Here is a 27,711-nt window from a genome sequence, read left to right as displayed (position 1 = left end):
ATTTTGAATTTGGATTGAAGTGTATGTACTTCTTTTGGCATGTAAAAAACTTATTTCTAGATGGATGTTATATTTTTGTTGATCTTTGTTATTTTGATTTGGGTTGAAGTGTTTGCACTTCTTTTGGGATGTAAAGAACCTATTTCTAGATAGATGGTATGACATTGTGAAGTTAATATTTATTAAGTAATTTGATATTATTTGAACTTTTGGATGATGTGTTTTAACTATTTGATGTTATTATTAACTTTCAAATTGCATGCTTAAATAGGTATTTTGATGTTATGAGTTTGCATTAAATTTGTTGTTTATTAAATTTACAACAATTATATTAATTAGGGTTTTTTTTTTTAAGCGGGTTAAATGATTTGAATTTGTGTCAACCAAGCCTGTTTGATATTAGGTGGGATGAAGTGGGTCATGTCACATTTGTGTCAACCCAACACAACCCGTTTATTAAGCATGTTAAGTGAGTTGTGTCAACCCACTTTATTAATATGTTGTGTTAGGGTTGAAGGGTCATAAAACGATTATTAAATGGGTTAAGTTCAAGTTGAGCCATTTAACCGAATACCCTTACCTCGACACAACACGCTAACCCGAATTGACACCTCTAATCTATCATGCACAAGTTCTAAAATTTGAATTTGGTGTTTACCTAAGTTTTAATTTGAACTATTAATCCACCCACCTTGTCCAAAAATTGATGAGGAAATTTTCATTTATCCACAACAATCATAGTAAGAAACACAGAAATTTTATTCAATAATAGGTTGAAAAATGCAACAAAAATATATGGCAACTAGTAATACTACATACTTGCAGAAAGGATGTGTTCATACAAACACCCCTTATTATTTTATGCATATATTACCTAAAAAATGAATCAAGGGTACATCTCATATCTTATGTTGCAACTCCCATCGCCAACTCTTCCTCCAACTTTACCATTACAACAAGATGGAAGTTTAGCAATTATGCTATCAAGACACTTAAAGCACAATACAACAAACTTTAGTTATTTCGATCCTCTTTAATCGAGGGTTTACTAAGATTCGTTGATACAATCTATAAATACAAATTCGCATGGTTATATTACTAAATTTTATCTCAAAGGTTATTAAGTCCCTTAGAATAAGTTAAAACACCCTTGAAATAAATGTGAAGAAAAAGAGCGGGGGAGTTTTGTACCTAAACGTTTACATTTTTCAGCCTATAACCCTTGAAAAAATATGACAAAATTTTCAGCCGTTGAAAAAAGCCCACAAAAAAATTTAAGAAGATAGCCACAAAGCAAACAATTCTATTTAGTTCACTCTCTCATATAGATTGAGAAAGTAAAAATCCAAATTCATAGCTTGACTGGACGATCATGGAAATCTCATAGCCTCTAGAGCTTGATGATCATGGAAATCGCACAGCTCCAATGAGGTATGAATTGATCTCGACAATTTGTGACTCTTTGTCTCTCTTAGCGTGGTGTTCTCAGCAACAAAAAAAGCATATAAGTTACTCCGATTAGGTATGAATTGATCATGGAATTCACAAACCTTAATTTTGGATTTTTTTCTTTTGTTTTTTGGTTTACCCACACTTTTTCATCGATTTCCCCATGATTTTCGTTTCACATTTCTCAGAAAACTAAGCTCATCATCAATTTCCCTATTCCAAGTTCTAATTGTTCAACTTTTGTGATTTCATTATTCGAGTTCTAATCATAATCTCTATTTCCTTTACAGTTTTCATACAAATATTGATTGAGTTTTTTTTTTTTTTGGTGAGTATAGGCACAACGAGATTGCAAGGCTCAATCCAAGAGACTGCTAGTATTGGTTGCCTGGGAAATGTGCTTTTAGACACCCTGTAAGATTTTGCTCTTTTTAATATAATTTTCTATGCCTATGGCCTTGATTTATTTCCTAATATAATTTGCACATTCAATAATTATGAATTTAGTTAATATTAGTTATACGTTTTTTCAATCAATGTTTGCTATATTGTATGTGTTTGAACTTGGGTATTAGTTATGGATTCTTTCAATCAATTTTTGCCATATTGTATGTGTGTATTATGTTCAATTGTTTTGGCTTTTTGCTGTAGTGAAACCAATTGCTTTGGCTTTTTGCTTTGAATATAAAAGTTGTCCCAATGATGTATGTTGATCAATTAGAAGTTGGCAAAAGGAGTGGATTATAAAAGTAGGTACATAGGAATCCCTGTAATCAAGAAGTTTTCTAAGAATACTTGATCCATACTTTGTTAACATGGACATTATAAATGAGAGAATATAGAATTCTAACAAAAGAATTGTAGTTTGAGTGATTGATGAAGTTATTAACAAGGGAATTACAATTTTATGACTAGATGTGCAGCATTGTACCATATTTCATCTAAGGTGTAGATGAGGATAAGTTAAATGTTTTTTCTAATTAAGATCCATGCCCATGTTCTAAATCTGGCTTGGAAATTTTTGGAACTCAAACTAGTCCATTTACAACACAAGATAACATGATTATTATAGCCATCATAGCATCAGTAGTTTTTTCTGCAAGTCATGCTCATCACTTGCATATTAAATGCCTCAAAACTTTGGTTAGTTTTACATGTTATCTTATGTGACATACTCATCCTTTTTATTTTGGTTGCAGAATATGCAGAGTCAGTGGCGGAGCCAAAATTTCAATTCAAGGGGGGCAAAATTATAAGGAGCTTTGGAAGCACAATCGTTCATCTATTGATCTCCCATTCAATTTTTTAATTAATTTTTAACACTTCATTGCTAAAAAGCCTCAAATTTTATAACCAAAACATAGAATTTGAAACAATGAAAGAGTCAAAGAGATTGAGGGGAAAAAAAAAGATTAGTGGAACGATGTAAGCATTAGAGATTTAGTGTCATGAAAAAATAAGACATTATTTGAAAGTATGGATCCGCTACTTAGAGTTGGAGCCATGAAATATTTTAAACACAATTTAGTAGACAATTTTTATTTAAACTTAAAAAGTGTGATGAAAATTGAATTTCAATTGGTGTAAAAGATTAAGTGCTATGTATCTTCCAATAAAAAAAAATTAGTAAGTGTCAATGTGTCCAATTTAATATTATCTCTTTGTATCTTTTTTCTCTAGTATGATATTTAGTAAAACTTTGTTGATAAAGGTACAAGTGTGTAGCATATCTCATGACAGCACAGCAAGTTCTTGCATGTGCTACGTACTAAAGAATAACAAGCCACCTCATAAGGCACTAACTCTCACAAACATGCATGATATTAGATCAAGAGAATGTAAAGTCTCAATTACTTGAACTTTAGGTATTTGACAGAAGCATATTAAGTAGCTCTTTGTATCAGAACACTATGGTAGCCAATTCTAATTCTGTAGGTGTCTCGAAAGTTGTTAAGCAGCTCTTTGTTTTCGTTTTAAGATATATAACATATTGTATACTCTTCTCTTTGTTGGGGGGAATTAATTTCGGCATCAAACTATCAAATTTGTATCATTTGCATAGTTAACTGAAATTATGGGTTAGAATTTGATGTGTTAGGTTCTAAGTACTGAGGAACTTATGTATTAGAACTCTAATTTGTATTGTTGGAAAACCATGATCAAAACAGGTTTTTAGTCTTGTTTAGACTTGCTCAAAGTATAGGTCTTTTGTGTAAAGTTGGAATCGAGCTGTTGCAGAATTCATTGTGCAATTCGGTCTGGCTCGATCGATTGAAAATTAGGCTCGATCGATCGAAAGTCAGGCAAAATGTTTTTCTGCAGAATTTTCCAACTCAGCCCTAAGCCCATATGACGTGTAGGGTTTTGTGTTTTACCCTAGGTATAAAAGGGAAATTCTAGCCACGTTTTTTAGGTTGCTCTATTTGTTGTGTGTGTGAATCTCTTATGAGATCTAGGGGTGGTTGCCTTCACACATGCTTAGGATTATCAAGAAGGAGATTTTATTGAGAGCTTGATGATCATTCAGTTGCTGCACTAAAGAGCTTAAAGAAACACAAGCGGGTGTGCTTGTATCTGCTGGAGAATCCAAGAAAGAAGGAGTCTGTGTTCTCGGAGCTTGCACATGGTCGTGTCAGTAAGTTTCTACTGGTGGGTAGCAATAGGATGTTAGTGGTCTAAGTCGCTATTGTAAAACTTCGATTCTTTCATAGTGGATTCAGGTTTACCTTGAGGATAGCTAGGTTAAATCCTCCCCAGGTTTTTACCGGTGTGGTTTCCTAGGTCATCATATCTTTGTATTCTTTATATTCCGCACTTTACATTGATATGATTATATGATTGTGTTAACCTAGATCTGAAATTTGGACTAAGTAATCACTTGGCTAATTTAATAGGTTAATTCAATTATGTTTTAAAGGGTCTAAAAATGTACAAGTGGTATCAGAGCAGGTTGCTCTTTTGTTGAAGATCTTTTGATCTCTGAGCTGATCCTTGATCCCTGTTGTCATGGAACACGGACACTCTCTTGTTATTCCACCTAACTTTAATGGGAATAATTATGCTTATTGGAAAGTAAGGATGAAAGCCTTCTTGAAATCAATTGATGAGAGAGTTTGGAACTCCGTTGAATATGGATGGGAGAAGCCCATTACTCCTGTTAGTGAGTGGCAAACTTCTCAAAAAGAAGCAGCTGCGTTTAATAGCAAAATTATGAATGCTATTTTTAACACTGTTTCTGTGGAGGAATTTAAGAGAATCTCTATTGTTGAGGTTGCTCACATTGCTTGGAATATCCTCAAGACTGTGCACGAAGGCATAAAGGCTGTCAAAATTAATAAGTTGCAGCAATTAACTTCTAAATTTGAAAGCATTAGGATGTCTGATGATGAATCCTTTGATGAATTCTATGCTAAACTTAATGATATTGTTAATTATGCTTACAACTTGGGTGAAATCTATGATCAACCTAAAATTGTTAGGAAGATTCTTAGATCTTTAACTGAAGATTTTAGACCCAAAGTGACTGCCATCAATGAGACTCCATCCCTATTATTGAACTTGTAAGATCTCTTCAATCCTATGAGTTAGACCTACCTAAGACTAGCAAATCAAAATCAATGGCTCTCAAGTCTGTTGATGATGTTGAGGCGAGTGGATTTGATGATGATCTCTCTACTACTGAAATTGCTTACCTTGCCAAGAACTTTAGAAATTTTCATAGGAACAATAACAGAAGAGCAAAAGGTAATAACACTGCTGAACCTAGAAATTTTAGGAGGAATGATCCCACTAAGGTTAATAATACTGAAAAACCTAAAGAAAAAGTAGGTCAACCTTCTAATAATTCTATGGGTCATCAATGTTTTGAATGTCAAGTGTATGGTCATATGAAATCTGAATGTCCTACATACTTGAGGTTTAAGGGTAAGATTATGGCTGTAATCCTTAGTGATGATGAAGTTTCTGATGATGAGTCTGGTTGTGACGAGGATGGAAACTTCATTGCTTTCACTGTTACTGCTATAGTCAATGAAAGCTTGTTTGTTGAAGAGAACCCTTCTAATGGGAAACTTTTTGAGGATGTAGATCTTCAAGAAGCCTATAATAAACTTTGTAAAGTTGCTGTAAAGGATACTATGAATATTGAATTAGACTTAAAGAAAATTGCATCTTTTGAGCTTGAAAAGAAAAATTTGCTTGTTAAACTGTTTGATGCTAATGACCTTTTGAATAATGTGAAGACTAAGAACATGCTTTTGATTGAAAAAGTTAAGAATTTGGAACATGAACTAGCTGTTGCTAGAGAACAAACTGATAGGTTTGCAAGCTCCAAACTTGATCACATGCTAAGTGTTCAAAAGTCTCCCTCTGACAAAACTGGCTTAGGTTTTATAGAAAGTATCTCCGTGTCTACACCCCATTCTACAAACTTTGTACCTTCCTCTTCTTCCGAACCCCTTGTGAGTGAGGTTGTCAAACCCTCTATGAGTGAGGCTAACTCTGTAGAAGTTACACCTCCTGGAAGATTAGGGTTGATCTTCATGAGTCTAAACCTAAGGCTCCCAACCCTCCTAAGGGCAAGACACATGATAAGCCTGCATGGGTTTGTCACTTTTGTGGAAAGTCGGGGCACATTCGTCCAAACTGTTACAAGTTGCAAGTTGCTAAGAGAGCAAACAAACCAAAAGTGCCTGTGCCTCAAGCACAAGATCCTATGGTACTTATTGGTGAATTGGTAAAGGTTCTAAACCTTTATTCCAATCCTAGAGTTGATAATCACTCTCATGAGAATAAGAACTCCAATGCTCGAGGTGCATCTAAAAAGTTTTGGAAACAAAAAGCTCAATCTAAGTGAGTTTTTTTGACATGGTCCTTGTGCTTCAATGCTTTACTCTTTGTGACCATTGTTCTTTGTTTTTTTTTTTTTTTTTTTCTTTGTTTCTAGGATTTGTATTGCATATCATTCATGCATTTCATTCTATTATTTTTGTTTTCTTTTTATTAAAAAAAAAAGGAAAAAAAAAAAGAAAAGGAAAAAGGGTAGCAAATTGTATTTTGCATTATTTTCTTGGCATTAAAAACAAGGTTGTAAGGTTGAATTTATTCAACCATCTAATTGGCTTTATTCCGTGCCAAATTTGCTTGTAATTCAGCATTTAGTAACCCTGTATTTAGGTGGGTTTGTTGTAAGGGTAGTGAGTGAGATAGAGTGAAGATTGCTCAAGAGTGTGCAAGAAAACAGAGACTCGCGGCTGGGACTCGCGGGTGACTCGCGGCTGCAAGCCGCCAGAAGCAGCACACGTGCCAAGCATGCTGGAAGATGAACAGTCATGCTAGCTGGAGCACTACAGGACAAAACAGGACAACTGGCCATACGGTTAACTCGCGACTGGATCTCGCGACTTAGTCAAGCCGCGAGGTCAAGCCGCGAGCCACCCCTGTTTTGTAAAACCTGACGTTTCACATTCCTCTCCCACTCCAGTATAAATACCCCTTTTACCCACGATTGAAAGAGAGCTTCCAGAGAGAATTTTGAGAGAGAAACCCTAAAGAAAAACAAGATTGTTTCACCCACAATCTATACCTTAGAGTCTCTTCAAATTCCCCTACTCTCTTCCTCTCCATTGTCAAATCCTTGAGAGGCATTATACCAAACCTAGTTCTTACCATCACCATCACTGTGAGACAGTTGTTTGGATTTCTGGGAAGCAGTTAGGAAGGAACCAATCTTCATTGGTTGATGCTACGGTCTAGTAGCGGAATCCGGGAAGCTAGAAAAGAAAAAGGTTCGGCGCAACCTCGTTGGAGCAAGAAGCTTGGAGGGCTTAGGTGCACTGGGTAGATTAGGCTTGGAGGGTCTATTGCTGTCCTTGTATCCCAACTGTATTTTCTAGTGGATTGTTTACCGCTTGGAGGGCGGCGGAGAGGTTTTTCGCCGAGGACTTCGGTTTCCTCTTTAATAACACATCGCGTGTTGTCTTTGTGTTTGCATCTTCCTTCCTCTCTATCTTTGCCTTATTATTATCTGCTGTGGTTTTATTTTGTTATGGCTTAGATAGTCTTTAACCAATTTCGTATTATAGCATGTGTTAAGTTTCCGCACACTAGTTGTTTGACATATTGCTTGTATTGGTTAAGTTGTAATTTGGGGGTCTAAACGTTCAAAGGTGTTTTGTACACGTTTTTGAACTTTCAATTGGTATCAGAGCGGGTACACTGCTATTGGTTTCATTACCATTGTGTGATCCTTGACTCCCTTTTGAGATGGATATGTCTCAATCCCTAAATGCACCTCCATATTTTGATGGTAGTAATTATGCTTTTTGGAAGGTTCGCATGAGAGCTTTTCTGTGTTCTATTGATGAATCCGTTTGGGATGCTGTTGAGATTGGTTGGACCAAACCTGAGGCAGCCAAATCCACATGGGATAAGGCAGCACTTGCTGCATCTAATGCTAACAGTAAAGCACTCAATGCTATTTTCTGTGGTGTGTCTCCAGATGAATTTCACAGGATTTCTCACATTACCATTGCCAAAGAAGCATGGGAGATTCTGGAAACCACTTATGAAGGCACGAAGAAAGTGAAAGACATCAAGTTACAAATGCTGACCACTCGGTTTGAGGAGCTCAAAATGAGTGAGGATGAGTCTTTTGACTCTTTCTATGGGAAGCTAAATGAGGTGGTTGTCAGTAAGTTCAACTTGGGGGAGAAAACGGAGGACTCAAAGATTGTAAGGAAGATCCTTCGATCATTGCCGGAAAGTTTTCGTGCTAAAGTGACAGCAATTGAAGAGAGCAAGGATCTTGATGACATCAAAGTACAGGAGCTGGTTGGTTCTCTGCAGACTTATGAGATGTCGCTGCCCAATCAACGGAAGAGTAAATCCCTTGCTCTAAAGACCATTAATGAAAAGGTGGAAGATCAAGACTCATCGGGAGAAGATGTGGTTGACAAAGATGTAGCTTACCTTGTCAAAAATTTCAGAAAGTTCTTGAAATTCAAAAATAATGGCAAATTTGATGATAAAAGAAAATTCCAAAGTTCTGGAAGGGAGAAGAGGGATTTCAAAAAGAAAGATGGAAAAGAATCCCAACCCACACAAGGTGTCACTTGTTTCGAATGTAATGGGCATGGACACTTTAAGAAGGAATGTCCGAATTATTTGAAATCGAAAGGTAAAGTGTATGCCACGACCTTGAGTGACTCGGATTCGTCTGACTCAGAATCTGAAGAGAGCTGTGATGGAGAGGGGAACTATTCAGCTTTTATGACTATTGCTCATGTTGAGTCTTCGGATGAGTTAAATCTGCTTGTACGAGACCTTGGAGAACATAGTGATGATGAATCACTGGGAATTGTTGAAGAATCAGATGCTGAAGAAGATGAAAACACAGCAAATCTTCAAGAGAATTATAACTCACTCTTGGAGAAGTCGGGTGAGTATACAAGGGTGGCCAAGGCTGCTGTGAGAAAAATGAAGAAGGCTGAGGAGGACTACAAAAGTCTCCTAATTCGATATAGGGAGGCCAAATGTGAGATAGAAACACTGAATGGTGAGTTGTCCGAAGCTTACACAAAAGTGAGATTTCTTGAGAATGAGGTTGTGTAAGCGAATGCTAAAATAGAGAGGGTCACCACCAAGAAGCTAGATGATGTTATATCATCTCAAAAGAGCTTTTCAGACAAATCCGGATTGGGATATACCGGAGGAAGTAGTTCATCTGGAAATGTCACTAAAGAAGTGAAGTTTTTAAAGGCCAAAGATCCAGTTGTAGCTGACCTTACTGGTGAGAAGCTCGAGGTGGAGGAGAAGAAGAATGTGGTAAACCAACGGATGCTGAATCCCCGTAATCAGTCTGTGGGCAGGTCTGAATCTCGTGCCAAGTCACGTCCACGACCACAAAGAGGTCCTAGAGGAACTTATGTGTGCCATTATTGCGGATTTCAAGGGCATACTCGACCAAATTGCCAAAAGCTGAGAGCAAAGAACAGTGCAACTCCTTAAAGGTCAGGAGGACCCAGAAATGATAGGAGAATTTGGGCAGGTGATCAATCTAGAGATCAAAATGGAGATCCCGGAATGATGAACGTGATGAAGATGATTGGTGCATTCACCAATTGCTTGGAAAGCTTCTCACGAAGGTTTGAAAGCCCTAACTCCCGTACCCAATCCTATAAGGAAATCACCCCAAACGCAAGTGACGTGTGGGTGAAAAAGGGTACTCATGCATAAGCATTACAACATGTCCATGCATTAATACTTCCTATGCTTTGCGACAATGTTTGTTTGGTTTGCTTGCTGTTTTTGATGTTGGTTGTTTGCTTGTCTACTTGTGAATATTTTTAATTTTGTTTTATCAATCTTTTTGTTTCTTGTGTCAAAAATCCAAAAATCACATAAAAATTAGAAAATCAAAAAGCTTGATTAACTTTGTTGAGTCTTGTCTCAAAACTTGTTTTGCCTTGTACCTTTGTGCTAATGGCTTTGTGCATTTTCGAGCATTGCTTGTTTTCATGCACCTATATCACTGTGGGAAAAATCTTAAAATCTATGTGATTGTTGTAAATAGATCTTCAAACTTGTCATGAATGATTAGTGAATGGTTATGTTGATCTTGAGACATGCATAGACTTGTGTCTATATATCTTCCCACTCTTTATTTTTGTTTTGCTAAAAAGAGCTCACCAAATGTAAATCTCCAAATGAAAAGAGATATTGAGCTGCAAAAGCCTGTCGCACATTCTAGTATTCGACTAGGAAAAAGGGTAAGCAACCTTATATTAAAGTGAATGTTTATTCAAAAAGCCAAAGGCTTGTTCATTAAGGTGAAATGTCAAATATCACTCTCACAATGAGAGGTGATTGCCTCAAAAGATCAAAAAGATCAATTGCTATGATTAAAAGTGGAGTAAAATGTAAAGCTCCAAGTCATGTTATCAAGTTTTGTGGGAGGTCATATATACATATTTCTATAATTGAGATGGGTCACATGATCTAGTGCTAATTGTGTATGCCTTGGTTGAATCGATCATTGAAGCTTCACATTAGACGAAGGACTATCTCATTGTTGATATCCACACACAACACACAAGTTTATGTTCAATAAATGCCATATTCATTTGTGTGATTGTACTTGATGAAATGTGTTTTCACATGCTCAATCTTTGTTAATTCAAGCACAAAAAGATTTTTGAGTGTTTTAGGTGTTTTTGGAAAGTATTTTGTTTGAAAAATCTGAAAATTTCAAAAATCCTGTTTTGCCCTGTTTTGGCGGCTCAGTCGCGGGTATGTCAAGTCGCGAGCCTCAGTCGCATCTTCGCTGGTCATTTTTGGCGACTTGTTCGCGAGTGGAAGGTCCAGTCGCGAGGTTCACTCAGAGATTTTCGCGGCTCAGCTTGCGACTCACTCGCGGGTAGACCTTCCAGTCGCGAAAAACACTTAGAAAATTTTTTTCAAATTTTTGTTCTTGAGTGCTTTGGCGGCTTGAGCTAGCGACTGTGTGGCGACTTAATCAAGTCGCGAAAAACGCGTGTTTTGCAGAAACAGGAGCAGTTTTTAAACCTCTTTTCAGTTTTCCCTCGAACTTTTGTGACTGTTCATCTTCTCTCTAAACTATCTCCCTCCCAAACACTTCGTGCTCCCATTTCCAATCTCCATTGTTGCATTCTTGTAGCTCAAAATCGTCAAGTCACAGGTATGGGTTTTCAGTTTTGCACCCTTTTATACTTGATTTTGTGCTTTTCCCTTTGATTTTTCGCATATGTTTGTGATTTAGAAATGGGTTTGTGTTTCGGATTTTGCTCCTTGTTCATGCTTAGCTTGCGAATGCTGCTGCTAGAATTTGATGTGATCTTAGTTGTTTCCTTATTGCTCTTCATCCTGTGCTTAGCTAAGTGATTATTTTATTTTATCTGAACTTTGAGCTGTTGTGTTGTTTCAAAATGTTCCATTGGATATTGTGTGTTTTTACTGTGCTGAATGTGCTTGTTCTATTGTGTTAATCTGTTGGGAGTTTCTGTTAGTCTCAAAATACTGATTGTGTGTCATATCATTTTTTTTCCATTATATGTCTCAATGACATATATCTGCCTTTAGGATAGTTTCTCCATGTTGTTCATGTGTTTCCTATCTTAGGCTTGGTTTATCCATGTGATTGATCTAAGTAGTTTATTGTTTAAGTGTTCAAAGTTCATTTGTATGGATGATATCTCTTTGTTAATTATATGGTACTGACTGGTTCTGCACATATATTGTTCTATGCTATTGTGGCCTTTTCTGATTGTTCACAGATGGCTCCCTCACCTCAGAAGAAGAAATCTACTGCAAAGAAGGCTGACAAAAGATTAAAAATGGATTCTAAACTGTTTAGGTCAGTTCATCACTTTGAGAGATACAAGGATAACTTCTTGAATGCAGGAATTATTCAAGAAAGATTTGTAGATTTGGAGGACTTAAGACAAACCTTTATCCCCAGCTGTTTTGAAGGAAGAGGATGGGAAAAGCTTCTGAGCGATTTCCCTATTGTGTGTGAACCCCTGATTAGGGAATTTTACTCAAATGCTGTGATAAAGGAGAATGAATTAAGTTGCTGGGTTAGAGGTAAAGAATTCGTTTTGGATGCTCATGTCATAGATGATGTACTAGGGCTTGAAGGATTAGAAGATGAGGAATTTATCAATTACAAGGATAGGAGTGTTTCTATTGAAACTGTTCAACAAAGGATAGGTGGGCAGAGAGAAGGGAAATGTTTGAATACCACTGCCTTTCCAGTGGACATGAGGTGTCTAACAATAATCATGATATTTAACCTCTATCCCATTAAGAAATTAACTACAATCAATTGTGCTAGAGCAGTTTTTCTGATGGATCTCAAAGAAAAGAATTTCATAGACATAAGTTCCCACATATATGACACCATTGTGGATGAGACAAGAACAACCTCTAGGCCTAAATTGATCTTTCCCAGTTTGCTAATGAGGATTTTTAGAAGGAAGGGTGTTCCAATCCCTCAAGACATCAGTCCCATGTCCACACCCTCTGCAATTAACAAGCTTACCTGCAAAAGGATAAGTGTTAGGCTTCCGGGAGAAGAAGATGAAGGTGATGAAGGAGAGGGTGTCCCAATGGAGACTGAAGCAGAGGCAGCAGGGCATGCATCAACCTCAACACCTAGGAGGAGTGGCAAAAGGTCTAGAGCTTCAACTTCTTCAGATACACCTCCAGATGCTTTCCAAATCATTCTGGAAAGACTTGATGGGATCAGGGAAGTCCAGACTGAGCACTCTGAGCGGATGAGAGCCATGCAGGACCAGATTGATGTATTGTCTGCAAAACTTGACAGCTTCACCACTCAGCATAACCAGTGACCCTTTGGCCATTACGGTCAAAAAGGGGGAGATGCCATTGATGATGAAAAGCAGAAAAGCAAATCTTAAGGGGGAGTAATGTGTTGAGGGGGAGTTGTCAAAGTTATCAAAATCAGAAACTTTGTTTATATATGCTTATGTTTTGGGTATTTGGTGTATAGTTGTTTCTAACTCTTTACTTATACTCTTGGTTTAAACTTTAATATATTTTGATGATGTTATTCAGGATGTTTTTGTGGTTTGTACCCATGTGCTTTTGTAAGCTTTTAGGGTTAATGTTTTATGCATAGTTTGTAGGCTTTATGGTATGTACCTTGCTTAATGCAGCCTTTATGCTATGTTGAAATCAGTACTTTAATCTAAATGTTCTGCATTTTGGTTTATGTACTGTCACTCTTGTGCCCTTGTAGGATTGTTCCTAGATGCATATGCCTTGTGTGTTATGCATTGGTTGAGTGTTGAGCATACAAGTGTCTTGCCTTGTGCTTGTTAACTTGTATGTCCTTGTGTTCATTCCAAGTGTGAATGAGCACTGTGATCACTACCTTGTGGTGTTCACTTGGTTGATCAAGCCATGGTTTGTTTATTAACTCCATCTTTGCTTGATCACATATTGCCTGTTTCATATGCATTTATAATTTTCTGCTTACAATGATCATGGTGTATTGTTGTGTTTCAGGAGTATTATGTTCATATGATTCAAGTGCTTCACAGTTTCTAGAGTTAGGTGTGAGTGAGTTTTGTTCAACTGTTCCCAACTCACATGTTAAGTCTAGAGTCTGTTTTAGGGTTTTGTCACGGAATAGCCAAAGGGGGAGATTGTAAGGTTGAATTTATTCAACCATCTAATTGGCTTTATTCCGTGCCAAATTTGCTTGTAATTCAGCATTTAGTAACCCTGTATTTAGGTGGGTTTGTTGTAAGGGTAGTGAGTGAGATAGAGCGAAGATTGCTCAAGAGTGTGCAAGAAAACAGAGACTCGCGGCTGGGACTCGCGGGTGACTCGCGGCTGCAAGCCGCCAGAAGCAGCACACGTGCCAAGCATGCTGGAAGATGAACAGTCATGCTAGCTGGAGCACTACAGGACAAAACAGGATAACTGGCCATACGGTTAACTCGCGACTGGATCTCGCGACTTAGTCAAGCCGCGAGGTCAAGCCGCGAGCCACCCCTGTTTTGTAAAACCTGACGTTTCACATTCCTCTCCCACTCCAGTATAAATACCCCTTTTACCCATGATTGAAAGAGAGCTTCCAGAGAGAATTTTGAGAGAGAAACCCTAAAGAAAAACAAGATTGTTTCACCCACAATCTATATCTTAGAGTCTCTTCAAATTCCCCTACTCTCTTCCTCTCCATTGTCAAATCCTTGAAAGGCATTATACCAAACCTGGTTCTTACCATCATCATCACTGTGAGACAGTTGTTTGGATTTCTGGGAAGCAGTTAGGAAGGAACCAATCTTCATTGGTTGATGCTACGGTCTAGTAGCGGAATCCGGGAAGTTAGAAAAGAAAAAGGTTCGGCGCAACCTCGTTGGAGCAAGAAGCTTGGAGGGCTTAGGTGCACTGGGTAGATTAGGCTTGGAGGGTCTATTGCTGTCCTTGTATCCCAACTGTATTTTCTAGTGGATTGTTTACCGCTTGGAGGGCGACGGAGAGGTTTTTCGCCGAGGACTTCGGTTTCCTCTTCGATAACACATCGCGTGTTGTCTTTGTGTTTGCATCTTCCTTCCTCTCTATCTTTGCCTTATTATTATCTGCTGTGGTTTTATTTTGTTATGGCTTAGATAGTCTTTAACCAATTTCGTATTATAGCATGTGTTAAGTTTCCGCACACTAGTTGTTTGACATATTGCTTGTATTGGTTAAGTTGTAATTTGGGGGTCTAAACGTTCAAAGGTGTTTTGTACACGTTTTTGAACTTTCAAAGGTTGGTCAATTTATTTTCACATAACATGTCTTTGTACCTTGTTTAGCTTGGATGAGCTTATTTATTGCAATTTACTAGTTGAAACTTTGTAGTGCATGTTGTGTAGGAAAGATGTTTATAGTTTTTGATCACTTTGTCTTGATCTTGAAGTCACATGTTTTTTACTGTTAGACTTGAACTTTTGGAAAAAGGCATAAATAACCATCTCACCACTGTTCACTAGCCAATCATGAACACCTTAGTGCATATCGTAAGATTTTGTGCTCGAAAAAGTGTAGCACATGCACAAAAAGTACATAAGGTATAGCCTCAGTTTAAATATTAAAATTAGTGTGTACATTATTGGACTTAATGTTAAATCAAACAAATAAAATTGGTGTGTACATGATCAAATAAAATTGGTGTGTACAATATGAGGCAAATCAAGAAACTTACATGATTGCAAGCTTATGATCTAGGAGATGTGGGAGTTATATGATGTAACTTTTTAGGTGATAGTCTTTTTCAAATTCTATATGATGAATTTTGTAGACTTTGTGTATGATTTCTATTCACATATCACCTCACATGTATCTCAAGTTTTTGCTAGTTGCACACACTACACAAGTTACTCTTTGCTAAACTTTGTACATGTTACTGTGTGTGTCTTTGGTTTGACCAACCAAGTTTGAAAATTCCTTGAGCTTTATGCAAATCATATTTGATGCTTGAGAATTTAAGTGAATGGTTTGAACATCTTAAATTTTGGGAAAACTAGGTTCATCTCATACTCATGCATTTTATTAATAAAACTCAATGCTTTGAGGAGTTTCTGCAATATTTTGCTTTGTTTTTCAAAAATCTTTTTTGCAGGTTTTGGCTTGGATCTGGGCATTTCGATCGATCGAATCTGTTTTTTCGATCAATCGAAATTGCTATTAAAAATTCTTGGCTTGAATCTATGTGTTTCGATCTATCGAACCTAATTTTCGATCAATCGAAAATCGTATAGAGAGTTTTTTAAAACACTTGATTCTCACGTGTTCAAACACTTTTTCAAAAAGTTTTCAAACACTTTCTCTCTCTATTCAATTGGTCAAGGCTCCAATCAAGATTTTTTGTTGTTTTGCTCCGTTCTTTTTGTAAGGTTTTTCTCCTCTAAGGCTGGTAAGACCCTTTTACCCTTCTTTTTGCATTTATTTTCATGTTTCATGCATTAAATCATGCATTTGTGGGGAAATTTCGAACCTATAGGATTTTGGGGTTTTTGATGTTTCAAGCTTATTTTCTTCAAATTGATCATTGGGTTTTTTTTCATATGAGGATGTATAACTGTTCTTGATGGTTTAATTTGATCAATTTGTTGTTTTGTGAGAAATTGAAATTTCTAGGGCTTGAATATACCTGAATTGGGGATTTGTTCAAATTGAGTTAAATTGAGTTAATTGGCTTGTTGGATTGATTAATTTGATCATTATGAACTATTTTCTACCTTGGGTAATGATCAATTGGTCAATTTGGTACAAATTGAACAAGTGTTTTTTCGAAATTTTGGGGGTTTTGTTTTAAACTCTATGCTCAAGCCAATTTTGTGATTCTAAACTTAAATTGAACTTAATCTCACTGCATTAGAGCATGCATCGTGACATTATACTGCTCATGCATCATATAGATTTTTTTTTCTATATTTTTTGCTAACTTGCAGTCTGCCCTTGTTTTTTTTTTTTTTTTTTTTTTTTTTTTTTTTTTTTTTCTTTTTAGTCTTGTCCTTGTGTCTTGTCCTTACCCTAGCACCATGCCTAGGAAGACTAGAGCCTATAGGACAGCCTCCTCTTCATCTGAGCCTCCCTTTCAGAGTGAGTTGTTTTCGAGTGAGAAAAACAAGGAGTTGGATGAGACTTTAAACATTAAGAGAAAGATTTGGGCTGAGCGTAAGGTTTTGCTAGATGAGTTAGATCCTGCCATTAGGGCAAACTTTGAGCATAGGGGCTGGTTGCCACTGTTGGATATTAGTCATCCTCCTCTAGTTGCTCGGATTAGAGAGTTCTACTCGAACCTCTCTATCCGCATCTATGATTCCAACACTTTAGCAAAGAGTTGGATACGAGGTGTAGAGTATACCATTACTCCTAGGGTAGTGGCTGATGTTCTTGGGGTACCGTTGGTCCAACACCCTGTCTATCCTTATGATGAGTCTCCTCACTTGGACGACATCATGTCTTACATCACTGGGACTTCTATCCGGTGGGGTTTTAATTCTCGGATCACTTTTGTTGAGCTCATTGAGACTACCTATCTTTTCTTTCGAATAGCATGTCATTCCTTGTGGCCTATCTCTCATCTGCACACCATTCCTTTGGAGCGATGTGTATTTTTGTACGCCCTTGTTACTGATGCTCCTATCAGTTTTCCTCATTTGTTTCTTCGTTCTGTGAATGAGGTTTATAGGAGTTTTTCTGTTTCTCATGCTCTTTGTCATCCTATTTTCATTCATCGGATTTTGTTGTTTTAGGGTTAGATGACTTCCCCGCTTCTGAGCCCATACACATTGTTGCTCCCATATGTGCCACCTTTCTTAGGCAAAGGGCTGCTCATATGAGAGAGAGCTTTAAACGTCCTAGATTTAAGCCTTCTGGTACTGCACCACCTCCTCCCTCTTCTACAGGTACTACTTCTGGTGAGGCGTCTGCTGATCCTGTTGGTGCTGCTGTTGGTGTTGTTCCTCCACCATCTACTTTGGATGACTTTGACATTTGTCGTACGTTGGAGATTGTCATGACCATTCAGGCGGCTCATGGTTAGCTTTTGGTGGACATGCTTGATGAGCTCCGTGCTTTGCGAGCAGATTTGGCGCATCTTAGACGTTTGCCTTCGCCACCTCCTTTTGATGATGGTTTCTGATTACCCTTTGGCATTCCTTCACAAAAAGGGGGAGTACACTTGTAGAGGATTTTTGTAGTTAGGGGGAGATTTTTGTATGATGGAGCTTGTGGAGCTATTAGATTGTATCTAGGTGCTTCATTGTGTACTTATTTTTTGGCTCTTGATGTATTGTTTTTGGGCTATACATGATTAGGGGAGATACTTTGAGATACTATGTTTCTTGTTTCACTGCTTATTGATTTATATTTATGAGTTATTCGTGATATATGTCTTTATTTTGTGTTTTATGAAATAAAGAATTTATTTTTGTTTTGCTTGTATATTCCACACATGCGTTTATGTGTTTGTTGAGTATTTCAGGAAAAATACAGGTTGATTCAGTCGTGCTACTATCTACACTTGCAACTGATGGATAGTAGTTAAGTTGAATTTTTTTAATGGGCTTTATTGTTTGTAAAGGGTTGTTTTCCTTGTAACTTTGAGCATTGTGTTTGTGTTTTGTCACAGATTGCCAAAGGGGGGGTTTGTTAGGTTCTAAGTACTTAAGAACTTATGTATTAAAACTCTAATTTGTATTGTTGGAAAACCATGATCAAAACAGGTTTTTAGTCTTGTTTAGACTTGCTCAAAGTATAGGTCTTTTGTATAAAGTTGGAATTGAGCTGTTGTAGAATTCATTGTGCAATTCCGTTTGGCTCGATCAATCGAAAGTCGGGCAGAATGTTTTTATCAGATAACTAGGTTAAATCCTCCCCAGGTTTTTACCGGTGTGGTTTCCTGGGTCATCATATCTTTGTATTCTTTATATTCCGCACTTTACATTGATATGATTATATGATTGTATTAACCTAGATCTGAAATTTGGACTAAGTAATCATTTGGCTAATTTAATAGGTTAATTCAGTTATGTTTTAAGGGGTCTAAAAACGTACATGATGTTAATTGGTTGTCTTTGAAATTTGTCCAGAAATTCTTGGTATAGGGGGACAAAGTAATCCAGAAATCCTATACTAAAGGGGTTTGGGAGGAAGGTCGGGGGGGGGGGGGGGGGGTGCAGTTGCCCACCCCTCCTTGGCTCCGCCCCTGTCTGCAGTAGCTCTGCTTCGACATCAAAGTTACTGGATTTCTGGTTATTCAATTATGAGTCTAATATTCTAAAGGTTTTGATGGCATTTTAGTAGCCTTTAAAGTTCACAATTTTTCTTCATCACTAAATAACTGAGAAGTATAATCTTCAAAGTGATCTTAGTAAGATATTGCTTTAATGCTGTTACTAAAATTAAAGCTAGTATTCTAAACCATAGTTTTAAGCATCTTCTCGTTGTGCATATTATATCTAATACAACCTTGATATTAAACGTTACTTTTCTTTTGTTTAATTTCCTTTTTCTAAAACTCTGAGGACTAGGTATATAATTTTTTTGACAAAAATATGCTGGTGTGTGTGCATACATTGTAATTGCTATTTTTGCATTGTGTATGCATCTAGCGATGTTGGGAGTAAATTCATGAGCTTGCTTGCATACATGCATTCATAGCTATATTTTTTTTATTTGCTCTATCTTCACATTGAACTGACTAACTTGGAAGTTGAAAAATGGAAATTTGATTTATTCTTTTTTGAATTTTCATTATGATGATACATAAAAATCAGTAGGCTGAAATACTTCGGGCTATGGTAATGGCTGTAAGTCTTGAAAAGAAAGAAAGAATTGTTAAAGGTGACCGAATTGACCCGACCAAGGACCCTCCGACAGTTAAATCAGTTTTCTCTTTAGGATACAAGGATAGAAAATAGAGAATGGTTAGAACTTACCTTGGATGAATGGGGTTCGCTCTTTTTATAGAGAGTCAGATGTGGATCCACTTGTTTGGATCTACCACCATCGTGGGTGATGCTGGTGGTTAATGAAGAAAATGGAATAGGTGAAACGAAGTACAAGGAATTCCTTCCATGTATTGAGCAACATGTCATGTTTTGTTTATGTGAAACCTTTGGAGGATTCTTTGCAGAATTCACAAAGTATTATTTGATCGTCCATGGATCTAGTCGTCTGTAGATAAAGTCATCCATAAGGAACTTTCTTTAGACTGGATCACATTATTTTCAACAGAGGAGTGTACTTTCATGCATATTCTCATTCTTGGATGGCTTTCTTTGGACGTGGTCAAGTTATGGACGACAACCAAGGGCGAGTTATACTGAGTTGATCCCTATTAGTTGCCCCCTCATCCTTGTGTTGTTTGTCCTTATTTGCCTTAACTTTTCCCTTTTTTTTGTTGTTGACCTGGATCCTTGCCCTTGATGTTGACACATGGTGCAATCCTGAGGTCCACTCACCATGTCATTTCATTGTTTGAGGGAAGTGCCACGTGGCTTATTTTTGCTAGTTGGGTTGTTCCAGTCTGTCACTTATAAATAGTGAAATTCCTCTCCTACCCCCTCACGTTTCTCAAATTTCTTCTCTGATCTTTATCATCCAGTGCCTTGTCTAGAAGTCTTCTTCCGTCCTTAGGCCTTCTTCGTTTAGAGCCAGGTATCCTTTCCCTCTCATCTTTAGGTTTTCCTTCAGTTTTTCAAAATTTCAAAATCATAGTGTCTTTGTCTAGCAATAGTGATGATGGGAGATAGACGAGTATCATGATAGCTCTAGTGGTAGCAGTTCTAGTGGTAGCAGTAGTACTAGAAGTAGTAGTCGTGGAGGAAACACCACAGACAAGCAATATACGTCCGGGGTTCCTGGGGTTCCTTTGGAGGCCTTCTAAGAGGAGTTAAGGACGAGGATGGCTTCTGGGTCACATGTTGGTACGTCCATCATTGCCCTCTTATCTTCTTCTTGTTGGTATCTATGAGGCTTACCTTTTAAGAGGACTTAGGTTGCCTCTTTGCTTTTGCCAACGAAATACTCCATAGGTTAGGTGTAGGAATTAATTAACTTAATCCCAATGCATGGAGGCTCATTGTCTTTATGCAAATCTTGTGGATGGAAGTATTTGATGGGAATCGTCCTCTCACTGTGGACGAGTTTCTATATTGTTACAAACCCTCCGAGATTAGTCAATCCCTAGGTCTTTCCCCACGTCTGATAGAAATTGGAAGATGAAGTTCTTCTTTGTCTCTGGTTTTTGGGCTGGAAACCCAGTTAAGGTAGGCAGGGATCCATTTCCTCCCTATATTGGCGAGATGGGGAATCTTCGTCCAAAGGGTATGTCTCTTTTACTCCTTATTTTATGTCTTTCATTGCATTCATCTAACCTCTTTCATTTATATATTTTTTACAGCTATAAGATGACCTTCTTTAAGCGGATTCTTTCTTGAGCGCATCCAACAAACTTGTCTTTTCACTGACAAAGGTTTCCATTCTTTGGTTACCTTACATTGTCTTGCTACTTGGAATCTTGGGCCCACACCAACTGAGGAAGCACTAGCTCACGAACTTACCACAAACGGACGTAAGTTTTTTTTTTTTTTTTTTTGCATTCACATTATTCACTTCGTCCAAAATCTAACATTTTTCTTATTTGTAAGAATGGCAACCATGAAAGAAAACAAGGGGAAGGGTTTGGCAGATGAGGAGACCATGCAAGAAGAGACTCACTCTCAGCCTCGTCTGGCTACAGGGGACAAAAGGAAGACTTTATGTAAGACAATAGACTTAGGAAGTCTTCCAAGTCGTTGAGGCCACAAAAAGGTGAAGCATGGGTTGTCCAAATCCGAAATTTTCAAACCCGATTATGTTATCCCTCCTGCTCCTGCTAAGCATCCGTCTGTACAAATCCTTGATCTAGACTCGTCCAATCCTGTTGAAACCACACCATCCAAACTTGCTAAAACCACTTCGTCTAAACCTCCCGAAAGTGCTCCTATGACTCTTCTTGAGAATGAAAGTCTTGCCTAGGAAAGGTTCCAACAAGCTATGACTGACGAGGACGTTGCTGTGTGCTACGACATGTCTGTGATAGAATTTGAACGTCCCACAGTTCATGATCTCTTCAAGGTATTATTATTATTATTATTATTTTGAATCCTCCATAATTGATATTCTCGTCCACTTATCTTTCATCCAATTCTTTTTATACAGGCTATGTCAATGTTTATGGCAGCGTCTAGACAAGCTTATGAGTTAGACCCTGAAAGGGTTAGGCTAAAGACAAGGGTTCGTGAAGTGTAGGTAGAGTGTAGTCATCGAGCTGAGGCAACGGCTAAGGTTGAGGATGAGGTGAAGGAGTTGAAGAACCTTGTCGAAGAGCTTAAGGCAAATGCCATCGAGAAGGACACTTGTCTTGATAATCTTCAATAAAGAAGTGACGAGCTCTGCATCTTTCTTGGAGAGGCCAAAGGAGAAGCCATCAAGGAATTTAAGGCGTCCAGCGAGTTCACTGACCTTTTGGATAGGAACTATGCTACAGGATTTGAAGACTTTCGCATAGATGCAATGGAGCACTTTCTTGAGGTGGACTTTAGCCCTATTAAGCTTAATGTTGCTGCTAGGAGCTCTCTTCTCTAGATGAGCTCTGAAGAAGTTTACATTGAAGACAATGCTTCAACCCAGCCTACTAATGATGACCCCAAGTTTGGAGAAAATCCCTCCAGTGGTTTTTAAGAAGAAATTTGTGATTGCCTTATTTGTTTCTTTTTTTAATTTATTTAGTATATATGTGTGTGGGGTCTATTGTTTTGGACCATTTAAATTTATTTAAGTACATTTGTCTCATCCAGGTTGAAAGATGAGTCATGATACAATTGCCTTTTTAGGCTAAAGGGTTTTTGGACGATGGTCGTCTACCCTTTTTATTTATGAACGCGTTTTCATTCATATTTTTATGGCCAAATCTAATTCCAAGTGTTTTTCTTCTATGTTTAGGACTTCACTTTGAAAAATATATTTATATATTCCTCCTCCTTAGACTTATTTTTGGAATTTTACTTGGTTATTCTTTTTATCTATAGCTTGGATTATACAATTGGTTGGACGTGTTGTCCATGAAAAAGTGTCGCATGCATGCTTTTCTTCGTCCTTAACTTTTTTGGATGAGTGTACTGGGAGGTTTATTCCTTCCCTTAGTCATTGCCTTAGGTTTTATGGTAGTTTGCCTTTTTCTCATCTAAGGATGGCTTATGACGATATATCTCTACGTCCAGAGATTTTAAACGTGTTTAATTTCATATGGATGTTAATTTCACAGAATCATAAACACTTAAATTAGGAAATTCAAGCTGCTTTATATACAATAACTGTACATAATATCGTCTGTAAACATTAAAGAACATAGTACATAGCATCGTCCAAAAACCTCGTCTTTGCTAGTACTTAGTTCTCTCTCTTTTTTTCTTTTTTTTTTTAGGGAATTCAAATTATTTTATATACAAAGGGGATTTGTTCATGATATTGTCCATAGTACGTGCCAGTAGCTATTGCTTTTTAAGGAATTCAAATATTTAGAAACATAGAGTACTGTTATAAAACATAAATACTGAAAGATAATATAAACAAACTACTAGTAAACACCAGAAACTTTGAATCTTGTCCATGCTGACCTTCCCGACGGCTCCCCACTGGTAGTACTTCCTCAAATGCTCTACGTACCGTGAATGCTCCAGCTTTCGTCCATCCTTACCCTTAGCTTACCCTTAAGTAGGCTAGAATTTATTTAATTAGGCTAAAATACTTTGGGCTACAGTAATGGTTGTAAGTCCTGAAAAGAAAGAAAGAACTATCAAAGATGACTGGTGTGACCTGGCCAAGGACCCTCTGACGGTTAAGTCAGTTTTCTCTCTAGAGCACAAGGATTGAAAATAGAGAATGGTTAGAACTTACCTTGGATGAATGGGGTTTGCTCCTCTTATAGAGAGTCGGACGTGGGTCTACTTGTTTGGATCCACCACCATCATGGGTGATGTTGGTGGTTAATGGAGAAAATGGAATAGGTGGAACGAAGTATGAGGAATTCCTTCCATGTATTGAGCAATGTGTTGTGTTTTGTTTATGTGAAACTGTTGGAGGATTCTTTGCAGAATTCACAAAGTATAATTTGATCGTCCATGGATCTAGTCGTCTGTAGATAAAGTCATCCATAGGGAACTTTCTTCATACTGGATCACATTATTTTCAATGAAGGAGTGTCCTTTCATGCATATTCTTATTCTTGGATGGCTTTCTTTGGACGTGGTCAAGTTATGGACAACAACTAAGGATAGGTTATATTGAGTTGATCCCCATCACATTTAATCTTGAAGTATGGTCATTTTAGGTAATTTGAGGCTGCCAAGTCCCAAGGCATCATAGTTAGGGCTTTGGTTGTTATAAATCCTAGAAACCCAACAGGCCAGGTGTGCTATTAGTAGGTTTGAAGAAGTAGAGATTTGACTAGCAAAGTATCTAAAGTTCACGGAAAAGAGAATGCATTGCTATGTGTCTATTTTTGTCCTTGTACATTATATGATTTTTCTATTGTACTCGTAGGTTCTTGGTGAGGAGAACTAGCGTGACATTGTGGAATTCTGCAAGAGAGAAGGTCTTGTGCTACTCGCAAACGAGGTTGGTGTACGTTTTTAGGCCCTTGTAAAACTAGATTGTTTAACTTAATTAATTAACCAAGTGAAAACTTAGGTTTATTATTCAGATTTAGGTTAAAACAAAATAATCATATCATGCAAAGCAATGGAAATATAAAGAACACAATAATATGATGACCCAGGAAAACCAAACCGGTAAAAAACCTAGGGAGGATTTAACCTAACTATCCTCAAGGTAAAAAGTAAATCCACTATGAAAGAATTGAAGTTTGTACAATAAAACTTAGATCACTAACATTCTATTGCTACTTCGAGTAGAAAACTTACTACCACGACCCTACGATAGCTCCGAGTCCATAGACTACTTCTTTCCTTGGCCTTTGCAACAACACAAGCTCACTTGCTTGTGACTTTGAGACTCCACTCAAAGGTTTTGGATCTCCTTAAACATTGATCTTGTATGCAGCAACTTCTACAACACTGATCTTGAGATTCTTCAAGGAATAACACAGGTTGAAGACATTAGAGAGCTTTTGGGTACAAAACCCTAGATCTACAAAAGAGGCACAAGATGCACTCTAATCTTTTTAAAAAGCCTTATAAAAACGTGTTTAAGATTTCCTTTACATACTAGGAGAATTAGATTTGAAACCCTAATCCTTTTTGGGCTTGAACTGCTGTTGGGCCGAACTTAAAATTCTACAAAGCTGTATTTCGATCAGTTGAGCTTGTCTCTCAATCGGTCGAACCAGGCAAATTCTGAAATCTCTTTTTTGCAGCTTGCTTGTTCTCGGACCTTGACTTGTATTACCTTGAGCATTGTCTAATAATACCTATAGACTCTAAGATCTATATCTAGACAAGTTTGTGTTCACGATTTGCCAATTGTTCTAAACTTTGAGAACCTAACAGTTGGTAAATTCTTATTAGCAAAAGATGTTGAAACATCATGCAACTCTAGTAATAAATAGAGATTTGAGTACTTGTAGGGAACTAAATTTGGTTTTGTTTGCTCTTTATTGACTCCCTTTGCTTGCTTTGAGCCCAACCAAATAGATTTGATTTGATTTGCTATGTTAAAGTTACAACTAATGTCCAATGAACTTTATACAGGTATATCAGGAAAATGTTAATTGTGAATAGATCATGTGTAATGTATTTGAGCTGATTTTTGTGGAATTTGAAATTTGGATTATGTGTCAGGTGTTAATACCATGTTCCATTACTTGGAGATTTAAACTGGATAATAAGGTGTTCACTTATTTGTAAACTTGGTTCAAAGCCATTATGATCTACTTAACAGTTGTGAAGTTATTATTTTCTAATTGAATCATTTGTCTTTAAGATTAACAAGACTATTCTGGTGCTCATACATATGAAAGGATTGATGTGGAGGGATCTTTCCATACTGAATGGTTCAAGCTTGCCAAACAGTGTAAGATTAGTTTTGGAGGTATTCCACTTGAATGAAACTCAAAATAATCCTAATAAATTTCTGCCCAGGACTTTGCTGGGCAAAGCTGACACCACCTCTACCTGTTGAAATGTATCTCAATTATTCTGTTTAATTGCTTGAAGTTTGTTTATGTTGTTTGTCATTGTGTTTTGGTAGATTCCGCTACTTTTCTTTATATTTGTTCTTGTTTTTTGCAGGGAGGCTGGGTTTCAAGACTGAACATAGAAGTGGACAGAGGAATTCATTAGTACCAAAGAAAACCTTCTAAATCATGGCCGTGTATAAACTGCACAATTTATAATCATATTAATTATGACACATTATTTGTATAGTCAATGGAAAAGAGTAGGCATTGACATTATTTGCCTCAAGCACATGGGACGAAGTACCATTTAGTTCTTCATGATGTTCTGAAATTTGAAAGAGTCTGTTAATAAGTAAAAACTAATTCGGTTGTAAGTGCTTAATATATTTGTCTGAAAGAATATGTATGTTACTAACCATTAAGATAGAAGAATTTTTGCTAGTTGTTTCAAATTTTGAGTACTTGAGGCTTGACACTAATTGCTTATTTGGGCTCTAGTTTGGAAATGTGTATATATTAAAGAATATGTATGTTACTAACCATTAAGATAGAAGAATTTTTGCTAGTTGTTTCAAATTTTGAGTACTTGAGGCTTGACACCAATTGCTTATTTGGGCTCTAGTTTGGAAATGTGTATTTTGTCCATTGGTTTGTTTAGTGCAGCTATTTGCACTGTGTTTGTGTGTTTTTGTTGAGGAGGACATTTAGACTTTTTTATAGCAGCTTTGGTTGTGTTTTGTGAGCCACTAAGCTGATCTGGGTGTTGTATGGCTACTGGCCTTCTAATCCTGCACAAAGTAGTTTGTTTTCTTGCGCGTGATTTAAATTCTTGTATTTTGAAGCATCTTCTAATCTTTTGGAATGGCCTTGAGAAATCATTCTTTGCCCAACACTCAGCATGCTATTAAAGGTGTTGGGCAAAATAGTTTATTAGTTTCAAAATTCTATAGTTAAAATACCAAGTTCCTTTAAATTAATGTGAAAGTGTCTCCATAAACTTCAAAAATGAAGGATTTAGTGATTTAGAAAGCTAATTGAATTTTGTTTTGATATTTGTGTTTTGTTATAATATAGATTTTGTAATATGTGGTTCTTTAAAGTTTATGTGCATGGTTGTGGGTTTTTTTTTTTTTTTGGGAGAAAAACCTTATTTTAAGGGTCAGGAGACCCTCAAAAAAGGTTATTGTGCTTTTATTTATTTTTGAGTTTTTCCAGGGTCGCCAATCTCCCATAAAGATGAAACAATTTTTTCAAGGGTCATGTAGGCTGTCGAAATTTCTGTTTCAAGGGTCACATACGGCATTAAAAAATTTGGATGGAATTTGTTTTAAATGTTATCAAGGGCCTTCTAGACCCTCAAACTAATCTTTTTTTTTTTTTTTTTTTTTTTAGGGCTTTTAATACTTCTTTTAAGGGTTTTGACCCTCGAAACAAACCAACTTTGTTGTAGTCAGTCATTGCTAGAAAGATCCCTAGTGCATTGGACCATACCACAGAGCTTTTTTGAATCTCCCCCTGCATTGAGTTCAGGGGTGAGAGTTGCTTCTTTTGATAGTTTGCTCAACAACTCCCTTGTTTGTTTGTTAAATGTTGTGGGATCGTTAGCATTTTGGGTGATCGTCATGAAGAACTGGTTTTGAAGATCAATTTGGTGAAAGAAGTCAGTGTTCAAGTACTTCAAAAGACAATTATCATACCGTATAATTGCACCTTTATTATATGGGCAACGTTTGGAAATTTCATTGCTGGCCTCACTAACACAAGTCTTGCAATATGTGGCGTCAACATCACAACGACAAAGAGCAAGCCCATAAGTTTGGTATGGGTTCAAACCGACTGAACCGATACCAAAACCTTGGGGAGAGGTTTGGTTGTAAAGATTACCCAAAAGCACATTTAGGTTTGATCCATACCGGTCATCGGAGGTGAAGTTTCCAGCTGAGCTAAAACAATAATGGAAGACGGCTGGATCCAAAAATGGTTTGGAGAAAGAGAGCAAAGGTTAGAAGGTAGATGGTGAAGGTGAACTGTGAAGAAGACAT

At 37.1% G+C, this 27,711-nt stretch overlaps 1 pseudogene; it reads right to left on the bottom strand.

Annotated features, from left to right (window-relative positions):
• Positions 1-886: 886 nt before the first annotated feature.
• Positions 887-27,711, bottom strand: LOC126707670 (cysteine-rich repeat secretory protein 38-like; annotated as a pseudogene).

Source organism: Quercus robur, chromosome 11 (genome assembly GCF_932294415.1).
Source record: "Quercus robur chromosome 11, dhQueRobu3.1, whole genome shotgun sequence".
NCBI classification, from domain to species: domain Eukaryota; kingdom Viridiplantae; phylum Streptophyta; class Magnoliopsida; order Fagales; family Fagaceae; genus Quercus; species Quercus robur.
This window is presented reverse-complemented; position numbering and strand designations above follow the sequence as displayed.